Genomic DNA, 14,739 nt, shown 5'->3' with positions numbered 1-14,739 from the left:
CCTGGTACTTCTTGACAAGTTTGAATAAAGTCCACGAATAATTAAATAATGTTATTTTAAACTATAATTAATAATCGTGACACAAAGAATTTGTTAACTATGAGTACTGTACCCTTTTTAAAAAAAGATTTTAAACCAACACATCCTATACCACACACTAAGTAGACTCATATTGTGACTTCCGCGCAGTGGTAAAATATTAACACATTTGCCAAGTACTCCGGTATTCTTGATACACTAAGAATTGTGCAGTAATAACTAATATACTATAAAATAACCTACTTTTTTTTAAGTCTTTAACAAATGAAATTGTTAGCGCTGTTCTCGGATCTCTTTTGGGAGAGTTGGTGCCAAATATTCAACTAGTTTCGTCCCTGGATATTGTTTTGAAGTCTTGAAAGATTGTAATTTAAGTAGGCAAAGCTGCCCTGTAGGTGAACCGAGGAGGAAATTTGTTTAAGACAGACGACATAGGAAGAGATAGGCTGTTTAAGCAAAGTAATGATTCATTTTTTTGATTTATTCTTGTAAATATAGATATTGGGAGATGATCAACCGTCACTTTCTAATGCACGTTTACAAGTGTTTACATTCATATGATGAAACAACAGTAACTTTGAAAACTACAAGTCTTATTATTAAATCTGAACATGATGGATCTAAGGTTTCCAGTTGCAATAGAGGAATATGGTCGTAGATGGAACCTGTTCTTTAAACGCGGAATCCACACGAAATAATTTTCTGTATCAAATATTCTTTATGGTCAAAGAGGTTTTTAGTTCAGGTTTTGAATTTAGAATTTAGAATTTTGGCCATTTAGCCCATCACGTATGAAGGATGATGTCCCTCGGCGAATATACTATCCGGGTACAGGGAAGGAAGGGAGATATAAGTTGGGTTCCACCCTGGCATTTGCCTGGTGTGAATGGGGAATACCCAGGAAAAACTCATTCATGGTAGCTGGCCTCCCGGATGCTTTTTAGACATTTTCGACGAAGTGGCCTCCCGGAGAATCGGACCTGGGCTCGCTCGCACCCAAAGCTAAAGCGTTAGCGACTACGCTATGAGGATCCACTACAGCTAAAATCGTATGTTATACAGTTCTCTAAAGCTTCCAGTTTTTCTATTGAATAAGGGCGGAAATAGAATCTATTCCTGTAATACTAAATCCATTTTCCATTTTGTTACAATTCGTAATTGATCTGATCCCATGTAAAAGGTAACGAATGCTCTTCAACATACACTAAATACTCTATTGTAATGTTATTGAATGAATATTATTATTATTGTTATTATTAATGTAATTAGTACTGTGATTTTCTGTTAGATATTTAGAGAAACATCTCTATAATTGATATATATTGTTCAACCTAGCACAAAAAATATGCACGATGGATAAACAACTCTCACATCATTGACCCTACAATTTCTTTTGCCCCAAGCTCTGCAAATGGACAGAATTGTCCTGTGACTAGGCACGAGCAAGGAAGTATAAGCGAAAAATCGAGCTGTTATTCAGTACTTTTACTAGAAGGATATGATCAGAAAAATCCGTCTTGTCATATGTTAACCTTCGAGGAATCGTATAACTTCTAGGCTACTGTATGGAACTGAGTTTCATATTTCCAAAAGTGTCAATTGTTCATTGATGATGGATTTTGCTCTGATACACCTTCAATCATTTTGACCCAGGAAACATTGATATTATCCATAAAATTGTATTCAGGAATAGAAAGCAGTGGTGTGTTTCAGAAATTATAGGCATTATGCATAAGATAATAAATCACCCATTGATGAAATACAAAAGATACAAATTCAGCAGTACTTGAGGAAAGTGTTGGCATGACATTTTTCCTACTAAAAATTATGAGCAATGCTAGCAGTGAGTTCAGTATTGTTCCCAGGTATACTGCTTCCTCTCTCTCCTCTGAGTTGAATTTTCGCTTTCAACAGGAGCTAAGGCACATCAAATAGTGTCCAAGTGCTAAAGCCCCAACTTGCAGGCAAACTTATCTATAAGAAAACATGGCCGAGTGTAGGTTTTAGTAGAATTTGTAATAGAATACATTACTTACATGCACCACTTTGAACTTGAGATAAAACAAATTTCAAAGCAGCAGAAGACATCTCATCTCTACTAGCAAAATGTTTAAGTTGATTGTTTGCGGTACATAGTTTTATAGAAGCGGCCAGTGCTTTATAGATCTCTGAAGGATTTCTTATAATAGACTCCCTAGCAAACAGTGATATGTGACTGAAGTATACTATTGAGAATTATTAAGTCGTTTAAGTCGGAAGCAACATGAAATGGCCCAAAAGACCTATTTAAAATCGTTTTGATGTACCAAGACAATATATAAATTCAAAGGTATAACAACAAACTGCAATGAAATAAAATGTCACACCAAATTTACAACCTTCACATATTTTTCTGTTCCCATTTTACTACTAAAACTAATAATAATTTCGTTTTTTCATTTGATTTCGATTTGATTATGAGCTTAGTTCTCTTTCAGCTACAGTTGTACCATAATAATAATAACAACAGTAATAATAATACTTATGAACATTCACGAAGAAAACAATCCTTGAATGGCCTGACTTTTATTCAAAATAAAATAGCAATGGAGTTTATAGATACAAACAACATGACGACTAGGGCAAAAAGTTCCTTTCTTTCCAGGTTAAGTCATGTTGGGTCAAACAAAGAGTACTTCGCGAATATAAAAAGAGAGTGATAGTGGTAATAGTAACAATTAGTTGATTTCTTAGAAATCCGTTATAGAGTTTACTAGTTTCTTGTCCTCTCAGTACTATTAACTGACAGTGTAATCTTTTATTCAGTTCAACATTTTCTCTTCATTTTTCTCTTGAGGGTCTGGTCTGCTTTGCGTGTTGCGAAACAATAGTAAATTCCCTAATTATAAGTTCTGGTATTAAAACCAAAAGTGGTAAAACTATAATTTCCGTTGCAATAGAGGGATAAGTTCGAAGATAGAATCTGCCTTTCACACCCTGAATCCATATTAAAGCAATATCTCTGTATACTACAATGTTTGATCCAATATCAGAAATGATACCGGTACTAACATAGATTGTTACAGCTTCAGCTTCTCTATATAAAAGTAAGGGTGGAAATAGGATTTTTTCCTAACATACTGAATTCAAATAAGGAGACTACTTCTAGCTATCCATTATCCTGTTTCTTCATGCCTATCAGCATGAAATGTAAAAATATATCAACCGTTAAGTTTGAATATAGGAATGAAAATGAGGTTAATCTATTTTCAGAATAATGACCTGCATTCTAGTAGTGATGAAGTCATTATTATGGCTGATACTGATTTTCTGAACACTAAACCTCCAGAATGTTTCAGGTTTACGAAAAGCTAGTGGATTGGATGCAACAAATGACTTGTACGAAGGAGTAATTACATTTTTAAGTATAGAAAAGTTCCATGACTATACGACTTTCTACTTACATTCAGTTTGAAAATTGTCAATCACTGGCGCGTAGAACATATAATAAAAAACTGTAGGAAAAGAATAGCAGAAGAGTTGAAAAATGAATTTAAATCAGCCAGTCGGATACGAACCAGGTTCAAAGGTATTCTATGTCCACAAAACTAGACTTATCAACACGAATTGCTATCGAAACAACTGCACAACATTCCTGCAATTGTATTGATAGAGAATGAACAAACTTAACAATCTTTCATTTTTTTCATGATCTTTTCGTTGTTGTTGTTGTGTGTTTTCTGTAATCAAGATTTCTGCATTTGTAGAAGTACTGTTTCGTTCTAAAATTATCATTGTATTAACAATCAAAAGAAGAACTGAGTATTTCAAGCAACAGACTGTCACTTGTGTTCTTAAGGTTTGGTTTTATAATTACTTGCAAACTTACAATTTTAAGGGACTTCTAAAAATTTTACACGTGCCTTTCTGTACTGTGAAAGTGTACAATATGTTCTATAGAGATCAAATAATTTTCTGTGAATTATCCTGCGAAATTGAAATGTATATAAATGTTCAAACTTGAAACGTGATATTTTTTACGATCCCTTATTATCCCTTATCCCCGTGTATCACAATTCCTAACTATGTGTTTATTTATGCATGTTCAATTAACACATATAATGAGTTTTGTAAAAACGAGGTTTTATCATGAAACAAAGAGAGGGGAAGACGCGCAGAAGCACATATATGTAATAATATTCGCAAATGCAAACGAAGTCGAGTGGAACATTATTATCTTTTTCTATGCATTTGCTGTGAAATTATTTGTCCTTTTCTGTATTTACTAGTTATTCATAATTGAATGAAATCTCATTTTGTAATACCTATTCATTCAATATTTGAGCTTTTCTTCCAAGGTGAAGAATATGGAATGCTTCCTGTAACACAATATTGAAGGTATGTAGATATTACTTTTGTTCGATTTATGGAAAGGAACCACATAATAGCGGGCATATTTGTAAAGCCGTATTAACGTTATTTGGTCTCATTTTATTGTGTCTAAGTCTCTGGCTTACAAGTAATTATCATTTCATGTTCGTACAATCACTCCGTCTAAATGTTGGAAATAGATACAATGATTAAACCTACAAATTATGGAAAGGTGCAAAGTAAAACTCTTTGCATTTTTAATTACTAAGCAAAATGTTTGAAAGATTGTACAGAACCAGAATATGCACTATTTCTGTACGTTTGTTGATCCATCTGTTTCTCTTTTATGGATAAAATTTCAATGCCTATCAAATTTGGTTATTTTGCATTTTATTCATAAAAGAGAATAGTCTTCCATGAATCTTTATATGACATTATATAATAATATAGTTTATTATATGAATCCCTTTTCTTTAACACGACATCCAGGAAGGGGCTCGATCATTCTAAACTATCTTACTAGAACATATATTGGTTCGTTCAGCCAGGATTTTGAAATGAGAGGGGGGGGGTGTCATGAACGTCCGAATGCCCAGGAGCTCGATCAATCTAAACTACTTTACTATCAACATATATTGGCTTGTTAGGGCAATAAAATTAGGATGTGTTGGTAAGTATTTTAATAACAAACTATGAGAAATCTCGAGTAAAATAATAAACAAAACGTGCTTAAAAATATTTTACAATATTTACATCTTTCATCTTGGTCATTGAAATATAACAATTTTCTTTCATCATGACCCCAACTAATAAAAAGTACATATTCACTATTATAAAAAGTACATACTCAATAATGTATTGCTAAATATTTTACAATATCTGCGTTCCTTTCTCTTTTGAATCAAATGTCAACATAACTTTCTTTCGATATAAAATTTTTGCTTTTATTATTCCGTCATCTACTGTCTGTTCCAATGACAGGTTAAAGGAGCAGTAGAAAATTGTTTTTGAAATAAAAGGTTTGATAGTGCAAGCATGCGATTACGAAAATTTAAGATAAAAAATGTCCACGTTGTTACACAACGGTACTGTAATTTAGGACCTTCAAATCTCACTTGAAATCCCCCTGACTTGTAGCAGAAATTCTGAGAATTCCGTAACTCTTCTAGAAATTCTGAGAATTCCGTAAGTTTTCTAGAAATTTCAAATTCCCTGACTCTTTCAGGATATCTCGCTCCCCTCGCCACCATGTATTTCAAGTAATACGAATCTCCTCATAAGAAAGAGTAACATAAAGTTTCCTGATTTTTTAAATAAAATTTAAAGGGATCCTTCTTTTTCTCATTTCGTTTTTTCATCCTTCCTTATTGTTTTCCATTTGTTGTCTCGAATGCGGATCCGGATCCCCGGACCCATCTTGGCTACCTTCATGCATGAGCACATTGACATATTATTCTAAGATTGTGGAAAAAATGTATAGAACCGTCTCTTTAATTATGAAATTATTAAAAAAACAACATTTGATAAGCCTTACAAAAGACACAAACACAGGATTATTTGTCTAACGTAGTTAATGCTATAAATTAGAGAGAATGATCTACGTACTAATGAACTAGGGCCGCCATAGACAGAGATCATAGACTATGAAACATGCATCAAGATTAGGAAGGTGAGACCTATTAAATAATATTCTACATGAATTAGGATGACTATCTACATTCCTTTTTGCTTATACATCCAGAAATTTGAACTGCAATTTTGACATACACTGTACGTATATTACCTCTAGTGCAGGAAAGATGAGTGGATGTTTCAGGTAACTTCACTTTCATATATGAGCCAAAAAATGGTTGCTTATATCCTTTATTATACAGGGTTTTCATAAAGTCTGGACGGATTTAATTTGCTTATAATTTTCATAAAAATGTTCATAATGAAATCAAATAAGGTGCAAACGGTAGCGGAAGGATTAAATTTTTAGTTGGCAACACTGTTAGATAAGCGGCAACTCTGAACACGTTGAGAGAGGGAGAGGGAGGGCAAGGATCAGTTTCTTACCAAATCCCATCCATTGTTGTTTTCATTGTTGTTTCAATGCTGACTGTTAAAAGTAAGTTGTAAGCTGAAAGTGGCATGCTAAGTTCTTGGAGACAGGAAGCGTCCTGGACCGTTCTCGAAGTGGGAGGCCGCCAACATCGCCTGCAACAGTGAGCAGGGTAAGGGAAAGCATCATCAACAGCCCACGCCTACGCGAATGTGTGGACGTAAATGGCGCCCAGTTGGAGGTGTGGCGGTGAATGAACTGAGCTGGTGCAGATTACAGGTAAAAATTGAATCCTTCCGCTACCGTTTGCACTTTATTTGATTTCAATATGAGCATTTTTTTTGTAAATTATAAGCGAATTAAATCCTCCATACTTTATGAAAGCCCTGTATATTACATAATAGGGCATATTAAATTCCGGTGCGTTTTGATTATTTTTTCCTACTAAGATATAATGATATAAATATATATATATATATATATATATATATATATATATATATATATATATATATGTGTGTGTGTGTGTGTGTGTGTGTGATGTGCGTGCGTGTGTGTGTCCTACCCTCACCAAAGGAACAAAAATAACATTTAGCACTTAACATTTAGTAAATTGTTAAACATATATCTGAAATAAAACGTGTATATCTGCAAAAAAAATATTTATATATGAGTACCAACACATAACACTGGAACAAATTTTATAATAACTCGGAGTCAGATTTTTATCAATGTGGCTAATTGGACAACTTCTAATTTTCCCCTTATAATTCCTTCACGTCATTTTCTTGTCCGGAAACTGCTTGAACTTTGCTTTTAAATTCTCAATCAGGAATTATCAACACGCTTAATCCATGATCACCAGCAAGTAATGGACGGAAAAGTTTGGGGAAATTTGGTTTCTGGTTTCTTTTGAGCAACAACGTGATTTATGGAATTCTGAAGATTTTTCTTTGTGATTATAATTAATAGATTCCCAATATTCTATTCATAATTAACCGTGTCTTAAACACTGTGACGGAAATGTGCTAAATTTGGTACAATCCTTTAGCTTTAGGAAACCAGATTTCAGTTGCTTAACTATTGAAACCGTATTAAGGCACCTTTCTCATTCCCCGCTTACCGACCCCATCCGTGTAAGGCATCCTTCTCAACCTCCCTTTGTCTAAAGCAACGTGTGTAGTAATACACTCTTTTCTTTCAGACGGGAAAAAATATGATCAAGGCTACAAGGTTTATAACTCTAAAACCTTCTCTTTCATTCGTTTTGTTCTTAAATGCCTTTTTAAGCATGAATAAATAAATAAATATCACAAAATGTTCCCATAGTTTCATAAACGCCTTTATTTGCATTCTATCTCTTCTTCAAAGACTGCACGCTAAGAAGATGCTCATTGTAAAATCTATGGAAATTGTCCATCACGGTAGAAGGTTTTGTGCTTCCCAAAATCTGTAATGCGGTTGCAGAGTTCGAAGAAATATTAACAAAAATGAATGTCATTCAATGATTAATTTCATTTCTTTCCAGTAACTGCAGGCAAATGTCCCAGTGGCGTCATTTGGGCATGACAGGAGAGTATACTTCCCCTTTCCCCTAAGCTTGATAAATAAATACTGTTTGATAAATAAATGTAACACACTAGTAAGAAAGTAAAACTTTTGTGTCGGAGGTGAATCTCCGCCTCCCCCGGGCAAAATCTAGGACACTGTGGAAGTTGGGGCTAGTTAAATGGAAAACAGATAGAAAAGTAAAATATGAGAGAGAAATTTTCCCGAGCGAAACAAAATGCTGAAAGAATGTATCTATTCTCGTCTAGAAGTAACTTTATAAGAACTTCTTGGTAGCTGTAAACAAAAAGTTGACACCTACAACTAATACCCTTTATTATAATTTTCGAAGAAATAGAAACATAACAAAACAAATGGATCATGTATATTAACTAGTAAACTTAAATGCCATAATGAGATCAACGTTTCACTCTTATAACCTTTATGAAATATACATTATACTCAAAGAAGATCGCTCTAATTGTAGAACAATCTACAATACGAATAACAGTCCAGCCATACCAAAACAATACACAAATACAGGACAACCAGACACGACATAAGTGAGACATTGCAACACATGTACCCGATATTCATCGAGAGGTAAGATAAAATCATATTACTTGATTCGACATACAAACACGGTGCTACAGAAGATATACATTAACAAACCAATTCTTACTACATTATAAATTTCCGTTTCTGCAGGAATTTCTCGTGTGATGTTTCATCAATAATAAAGTCTGTATGTGAAAATATTGGAAATTTTAAGTAGCTGTTTCTAACTGTTTACAATGACGCAGAGACAATAACTCTGTTTTCGTTAAAATTTATGAGTTGTGTTACTTCTATTCATTTTACTATAAATTAAGAATTTGTACCTGGGGTTCAAACTCACTAACATAAGTACGAAGAACTCAATAGCTCATACTGCGCATAAATAATATATTTATTTACCTTGGTCATTTCCAACTATTGTATCAGTGCAATTACACAGTTCCATTGCTTTTTCTATTTTACATTGCCACAAACAAGCTGTATAACTGTAGTATTCTAAGATCCACAGACCTTCAGTTTCCTCTGGAAATCTGCAACCTCTTGATCCTATGTCAATATATCTTATGGTATCATCCGCTAATTCCTCGGTTACCAATACTTCAAACTCCATGAAGTGAGGTATAAAAGGAAAAGGGGTTCCAGGTGAATGAGCTCCATCAGTTGGCACTCCATATACATCAAATGAAGTATATAACTATATAACATAAATAATAGTAACGTAAATAATTATCTGCCAACATCTAATAATAGCATTATAGAATAGGCGCTAAGAATTAAGATTTAAGTAATTACTAATGGACATTTCAGAATAAATTTATTTAGAATATACCTACTTAGTTTCTTTGAAAATGAAGATACGCAGTGGAATTCAATCCAGTGTCATATAGAAAAACAAGCTTTCCTTCTCGTGTACACTTCTGCGGTTTGATCACAAACAATTCAGTCTAATAACTCAATTCTATAGCAACTGACGCTTACCATTAGTCAAAGCCGCTCATTTCTATCTACATGTATATCTTTATGAGTGTGATGCACTGTGTCTGTGTATTTGTGTGTGTTGGTTCGTTAGCGTCCTGTTCGAAAACGACGCTCTATAGAAGGCGTAGCTATACCTTAACAAGAGATTTAAACAGTAAGAGACCCAATTGTGTATCTAATCTCTTCTCCCACAGCAATGGTAAGTACGCTATTTCTATATGCACATAATAATTCATATAGCTCTTGCTGTGAATAATACTAAGACCAATCTTCTTTATGAAAGTTAAAACAATCAAATGTTACCATAACAACCAGATTACTTAAAACAATTTCCCCAAAAGTAGTCGATACGCCAAGTTCCTACTTAGAATCTCCAACATTCCAACTTCGTTTTGTTCGAGACCAAACACTTCTGGTCTGTCATTAATTCAAGGTAAAATAAAAACTAGTATACCAACGAATGTCAACTGTGCTGGGAGCTCTGTTACTGGAGAACACAATGATGAATCATTTAATGACTATTTTCACAGAAATTTCTCCACCCAGACGATACCGAGTCCTCTTCCTGCTCTTGAAGCTGTATGTTCGCATTCCCTATCTTCGATTTCTAGACGCCCACTGAAATCAAGTCACTCTTGTCAGGACTACGTGCTGTTGAACCCGACAACGTTTATACAATCTTCCTTCGCAATACAGCCGCTTCAATTGCTTACCTGTGGCTTTTTTATTTAATAGATGTTTTACAGAAGGGTTTCCCCCAACTTTGGATAAACGCTAACTGGATCTGGTTCACTCTTAAAATCTTCTGTAGCTTCTTCTGTTATTGGTTAAAATCTACTGGAGGTTGATTGTTGCAGATCTAAATAACTAATGAATTTTATTGTTATCCACTCGAACTGGTTGCCTTGAGTGGCAAGTAACATACATCGTTCCTGAGACAGGGGTGTTATGTGTGGTCGTAGCCTAGCTTGCTTTCCTTCTAGATGCTATGCCCATAGAGATATTGTGCATTTTCTGTACAGTGCTTTGTCTGTGGTTTCTTTCCCATAGAGAGTGCATTTACATCTCTATGACAGTGATAATATTCAGTGATGACCTAAGATATGCTATGAATAGCCGAGGTTATCGTCGACGCTTCAACTTGAAGCATGCTAAATGGATATAATTTATGATGCTCAGTTTTTCCCCTCGTTATATTTTCGCTACATATGCAGCTATCTATCTACTTGAGCAGAATGTCATTTATACTTTAAAAGATGCTATCATTTTTCTTAGTCGTGCTCCCACTGTTACCTCGTAACGTACTTCTAAGAAGTATACGTAATTTCGAGTATTGTACTGAAGCTATATAATTATTAAAATTTTAGACTACGAAGTAGGAACTAATACGTAACCTCTCTGACTAGTCGATTTCATATAACTTCTTCCTGAGTTGCAGTTCCCTCCTGGAATTGTCATTAGTTTCCTAATACTTTCCTATTGGTTTAATACCCTCTTCAGCAGGTTTGCTTCTGGAAACTAACTGTACATATTTCGTTAACAATTTATTTATCCTTGAATTTGTTTCTTATTGGTTCGCGTTTAATGACATTCAGCTTTACAACAAGAATTATAATAAACTTACCGATTGCCAAATGCTGAAGATTATAATGTTTCTTTCACAAATGTAGAATTCAACTCTGCCTCTACTGAGTATTACAATATATTTTTAAGGAATATATTGTATATCATACGTGATCTTAAGCAACGTCTTGGCGAATGTCACTTAACAGGTTTTGGTACTTTAAATTCCACTTATGGTTAAAACCCAAATAGTTGTAATAGTGAATGTGTGTGTAATACTAAAACGAACTATAAACTTCAAAAATCTTTACAATATTATGCAAACTATGAGACTAAAAAGTTTGAGAGATAATTATAAAGCTATAGTAAAGGAAAACTATGTTTGAACATACGTCTAATTAAGAAGAACTGATACGTTTTAATTAAAATTGAATGATGATAGTTTGAGTGAAGACAAAGTTAGGCAAAATATTGAAGTGTTCTTACTCAAAAACTTTAAACTTTACTACAAATGCAACTATCGAAAACCATATCACATAGTAGTCCAAAATATTGAAGGATCTATGTATTATTTTGGGGCTATGAAAACTATTGTAAGGGGTTAATATAAAAAAAACAATACAGAAATTTGTTGATAATTCTATTCTTCACTATTGTTGAATTTTTCTTCAATACTGTATAAGATGCTCCGGACATACTATATATACTGAGTTTCTATTACTTGAAATTAAAAAGCTAATATAAAAATTATAAATTACTCTTATTTTGTATTACAACTTATACTTCTCTAAGCCATTTAGTTTGGAATATTTAAAAAAACGTTTATTTCTCACATTGCTTTAATGAAACCTGTGTAAGATTGTACCTGTCACGAAATGCTTTAGAATTAGTGCAATGGAAAAATATAGGCAGGTGAAATTCCTAAAATGACATCAACAAAAAAGACATGAATATTATATCTCGACTGCGCCGGAGAAACAGTATAAGTCAGAAATTGGTCAAAATGAGATAAGTTAAAATTGATGATCTATGTGTCATGCTCCACTTCCGGTTAACTTTGTATACGCAAATTCTAAACGCGAGTTGAATAATCACATCTTGGTGCTGTTAGTATAAGTGATTCATACATATTCTTGGTAAAATAAAGAAATCGCCTCCTTAAAACCTTTGTTTTTTTACTTGCACTGCTTCTAACGAGCAGTCTAGATAAATTTTATTTTAGTAAGTAGCTGAAAGAAAGTTGTGACTTAGATATTGATATTTGAAGAAGAGGCCTAGGTTTAATAAATCAGTTCTTACAGATCAGATGTCGTATTAAAAGGTCCCTATAACGTGCCGATTTCACGGTACAGGTGACAATTCATTGGGATGTTACCTCGTCTAAGAAAACAGCCCAATAATGAACATTCCTGTGAATCCACACCACTCGGTCACGTACGTAGAGTCTAATGGCTGTTCCTGCATACTATGTCGATTATCCGAGCCCCATACAGGAAAGTTGTGCGTGCTCACTGCCCCTTCTAGTGTAAAATGCATCTCATCAGTCAACAGGACGCCCCACAACCACATGGCATTCACATCAATCTGTACTGGGCGAATGCTCTAAGGATACAATTTTAAAATTGCCCTAACAACTTTCGTCACTGTTGATCGTGGTATGGCCAATTTTCGTGACACCGCCCGAGCATTAGGTGGTGCTCCTCACAAGATCCTGTGTATGAAGGGTGAACTCGCGTGTGTTACGGCCTGTATAGGGCAACACTTTCTCCAGGTAGGAACTAATATTTGTTCAGTGTAACTTGCTTCCAAATAGACTCAATATTATATTTACCAGTGTATTTCAATGAAAAGCGTTAATTAGAGCCATGTCATGTATTGGTGCAAGTATTGGAGAGTTCATCATTACTATCTCTGTATTTTCATTTACTGCCCATCCTGGCACGATAGTCTCTCTGAATAACAATAATAACAATTATAATAATAGTAATAGGAAAGAAATAACCTTAAAATTATTTTGATGGGAAGAACTGTAATTAGTAAAACTTTGATTTAAATACACATATACATATTTATTTTATCTTTGGAAGCAATTTGTGTGTTAGCCTTATGTCGAAACGCTTCGCAGCAGAATTTTGTTCGATATCATGTTCTTATTAAAACATAAAGCCATTACAATATTCATTTCCAAAGTTCATTTCTGCAATAATGTTTTGAGAAAGTGAGAGAAGGAGAAAACTGAGTGGCAAATCCTAGTCAAAATAACATTGTTAAGTCACTATTGTTGCCTGTTTGATTCTATTATGTACGTTCTGCTTTGACCAAGAATCTAATTTTGTCAACACAGCACAGGGACAGAGTAAGACTCTACGTCTAATATCACAAATTCTGTGCACGTCCAACACAAAGTTAACTTCTTCATTTTATAAATGGCGACACTGCTTTAGGGCATTTGAAGTGGATCATTGCTACTGTTGAGTGCACTATTTCTTAGAATATAGATTTTATATTATTAATAAATATGGCACCAGTCAATAAAAACTGATATTTCTAAGCGGAGGTTGACACACTGGTGAAGGCGAGCATCCACAGAAACATTCACTAGAATCTGGACTAATAACAGAGATACACTCGTCCGAATGGATCCTTGTACGAAGTAACAGTAACGTGAAGTGTATAATTTCACCAAATGTGAGGTGTGCTCTGTCAAAGAATTTCTGAATCCTATATCATATAAACGTTTTCGTATGATGCTGATATCTATCGGGATTTCCTATTCAGAAAGAAATAAGCAAATGAAAAGTCATGTATTGGTGCAATTACTGTTTTCAAGATCGTTCAAAATCTCATGAAGATGTACGTTGCGAAAGGTCTAGTTTTCAAGCGGACAATCTTGTGGAACGAATGAACTATAAAGTGCGATCCAATAGCCAGTTTACATTATTTGATCTCGTCAGACAGTTACCACAAGTATCTTCTAAAATAATGCTTCGATTTGTGACTCACACTCTGAGTTGCCACAAGCTGTGTGCGAGGTGGGCTCCAGAAGTGTATTGACGTTCTCAAATATCAGAAGAAATATAGTTGTACATGATTTTTGGCCCTTGGGGGAGGATAAAAGTTTATTTTTTCTCATATAGCCTACTACCGGAGGATGAACCCTCGACATCGTACACCACTACGGAGTCAAAGCAACAGTCAATGCATTTCCGGCACTCTAAGTCAGCAAAGCGAAGAAATTCCAACACGTTGGGTCATCAACTCATAGTAACCGTCTTTTGGGACCGAAAAGGTGTGAGTATTCGTGGGAGAAGGACAAACAATTACAAATGATTTGAAATCTTTATTTTACGTCCCACGCACATACACTGTTTGCTAAAGAGACAATATAAACAATTACAACAGATGTATATTGCCAAATACTGAATAATCAAAATTGGCGGTGAGGAATGCTATGATCTTGGATTATTCTGATACATGGCAAAGTCCGCCCACATTCAGCTGCTTATTCTGTTGAGGTAATTCAAAGTTTTTCATTGAAACTATGCAGTCATCAACCGTATAACAGTACCGAAACTACCTCCATAATTTATTTCCCTAGCTTCATCTAAAACTGACTTGCATCCAAGCGTTTCTACGACAGAGAAGTACAAAAACTCCAG

The sequence above is a fragment of the Thermobia domestica genome, chromosome 5 (assembly GCF_964235325.1).
Source record: "Thermobia domestica chromosome 5, izTheDome1.hap1.1, whole genome shotgun sequence".
NCBI classification, from domain to species: Eukaryota; Metazoa; Arthropoda; class Insecta; order Zygentoma; family Lepismatidae; genus Thermobia; species Thermobia domestica.
The sequence above is the reverse complement of the archived record's forward strand: the minus strand, read 5'-3'. Positions refer to the sequence as shown.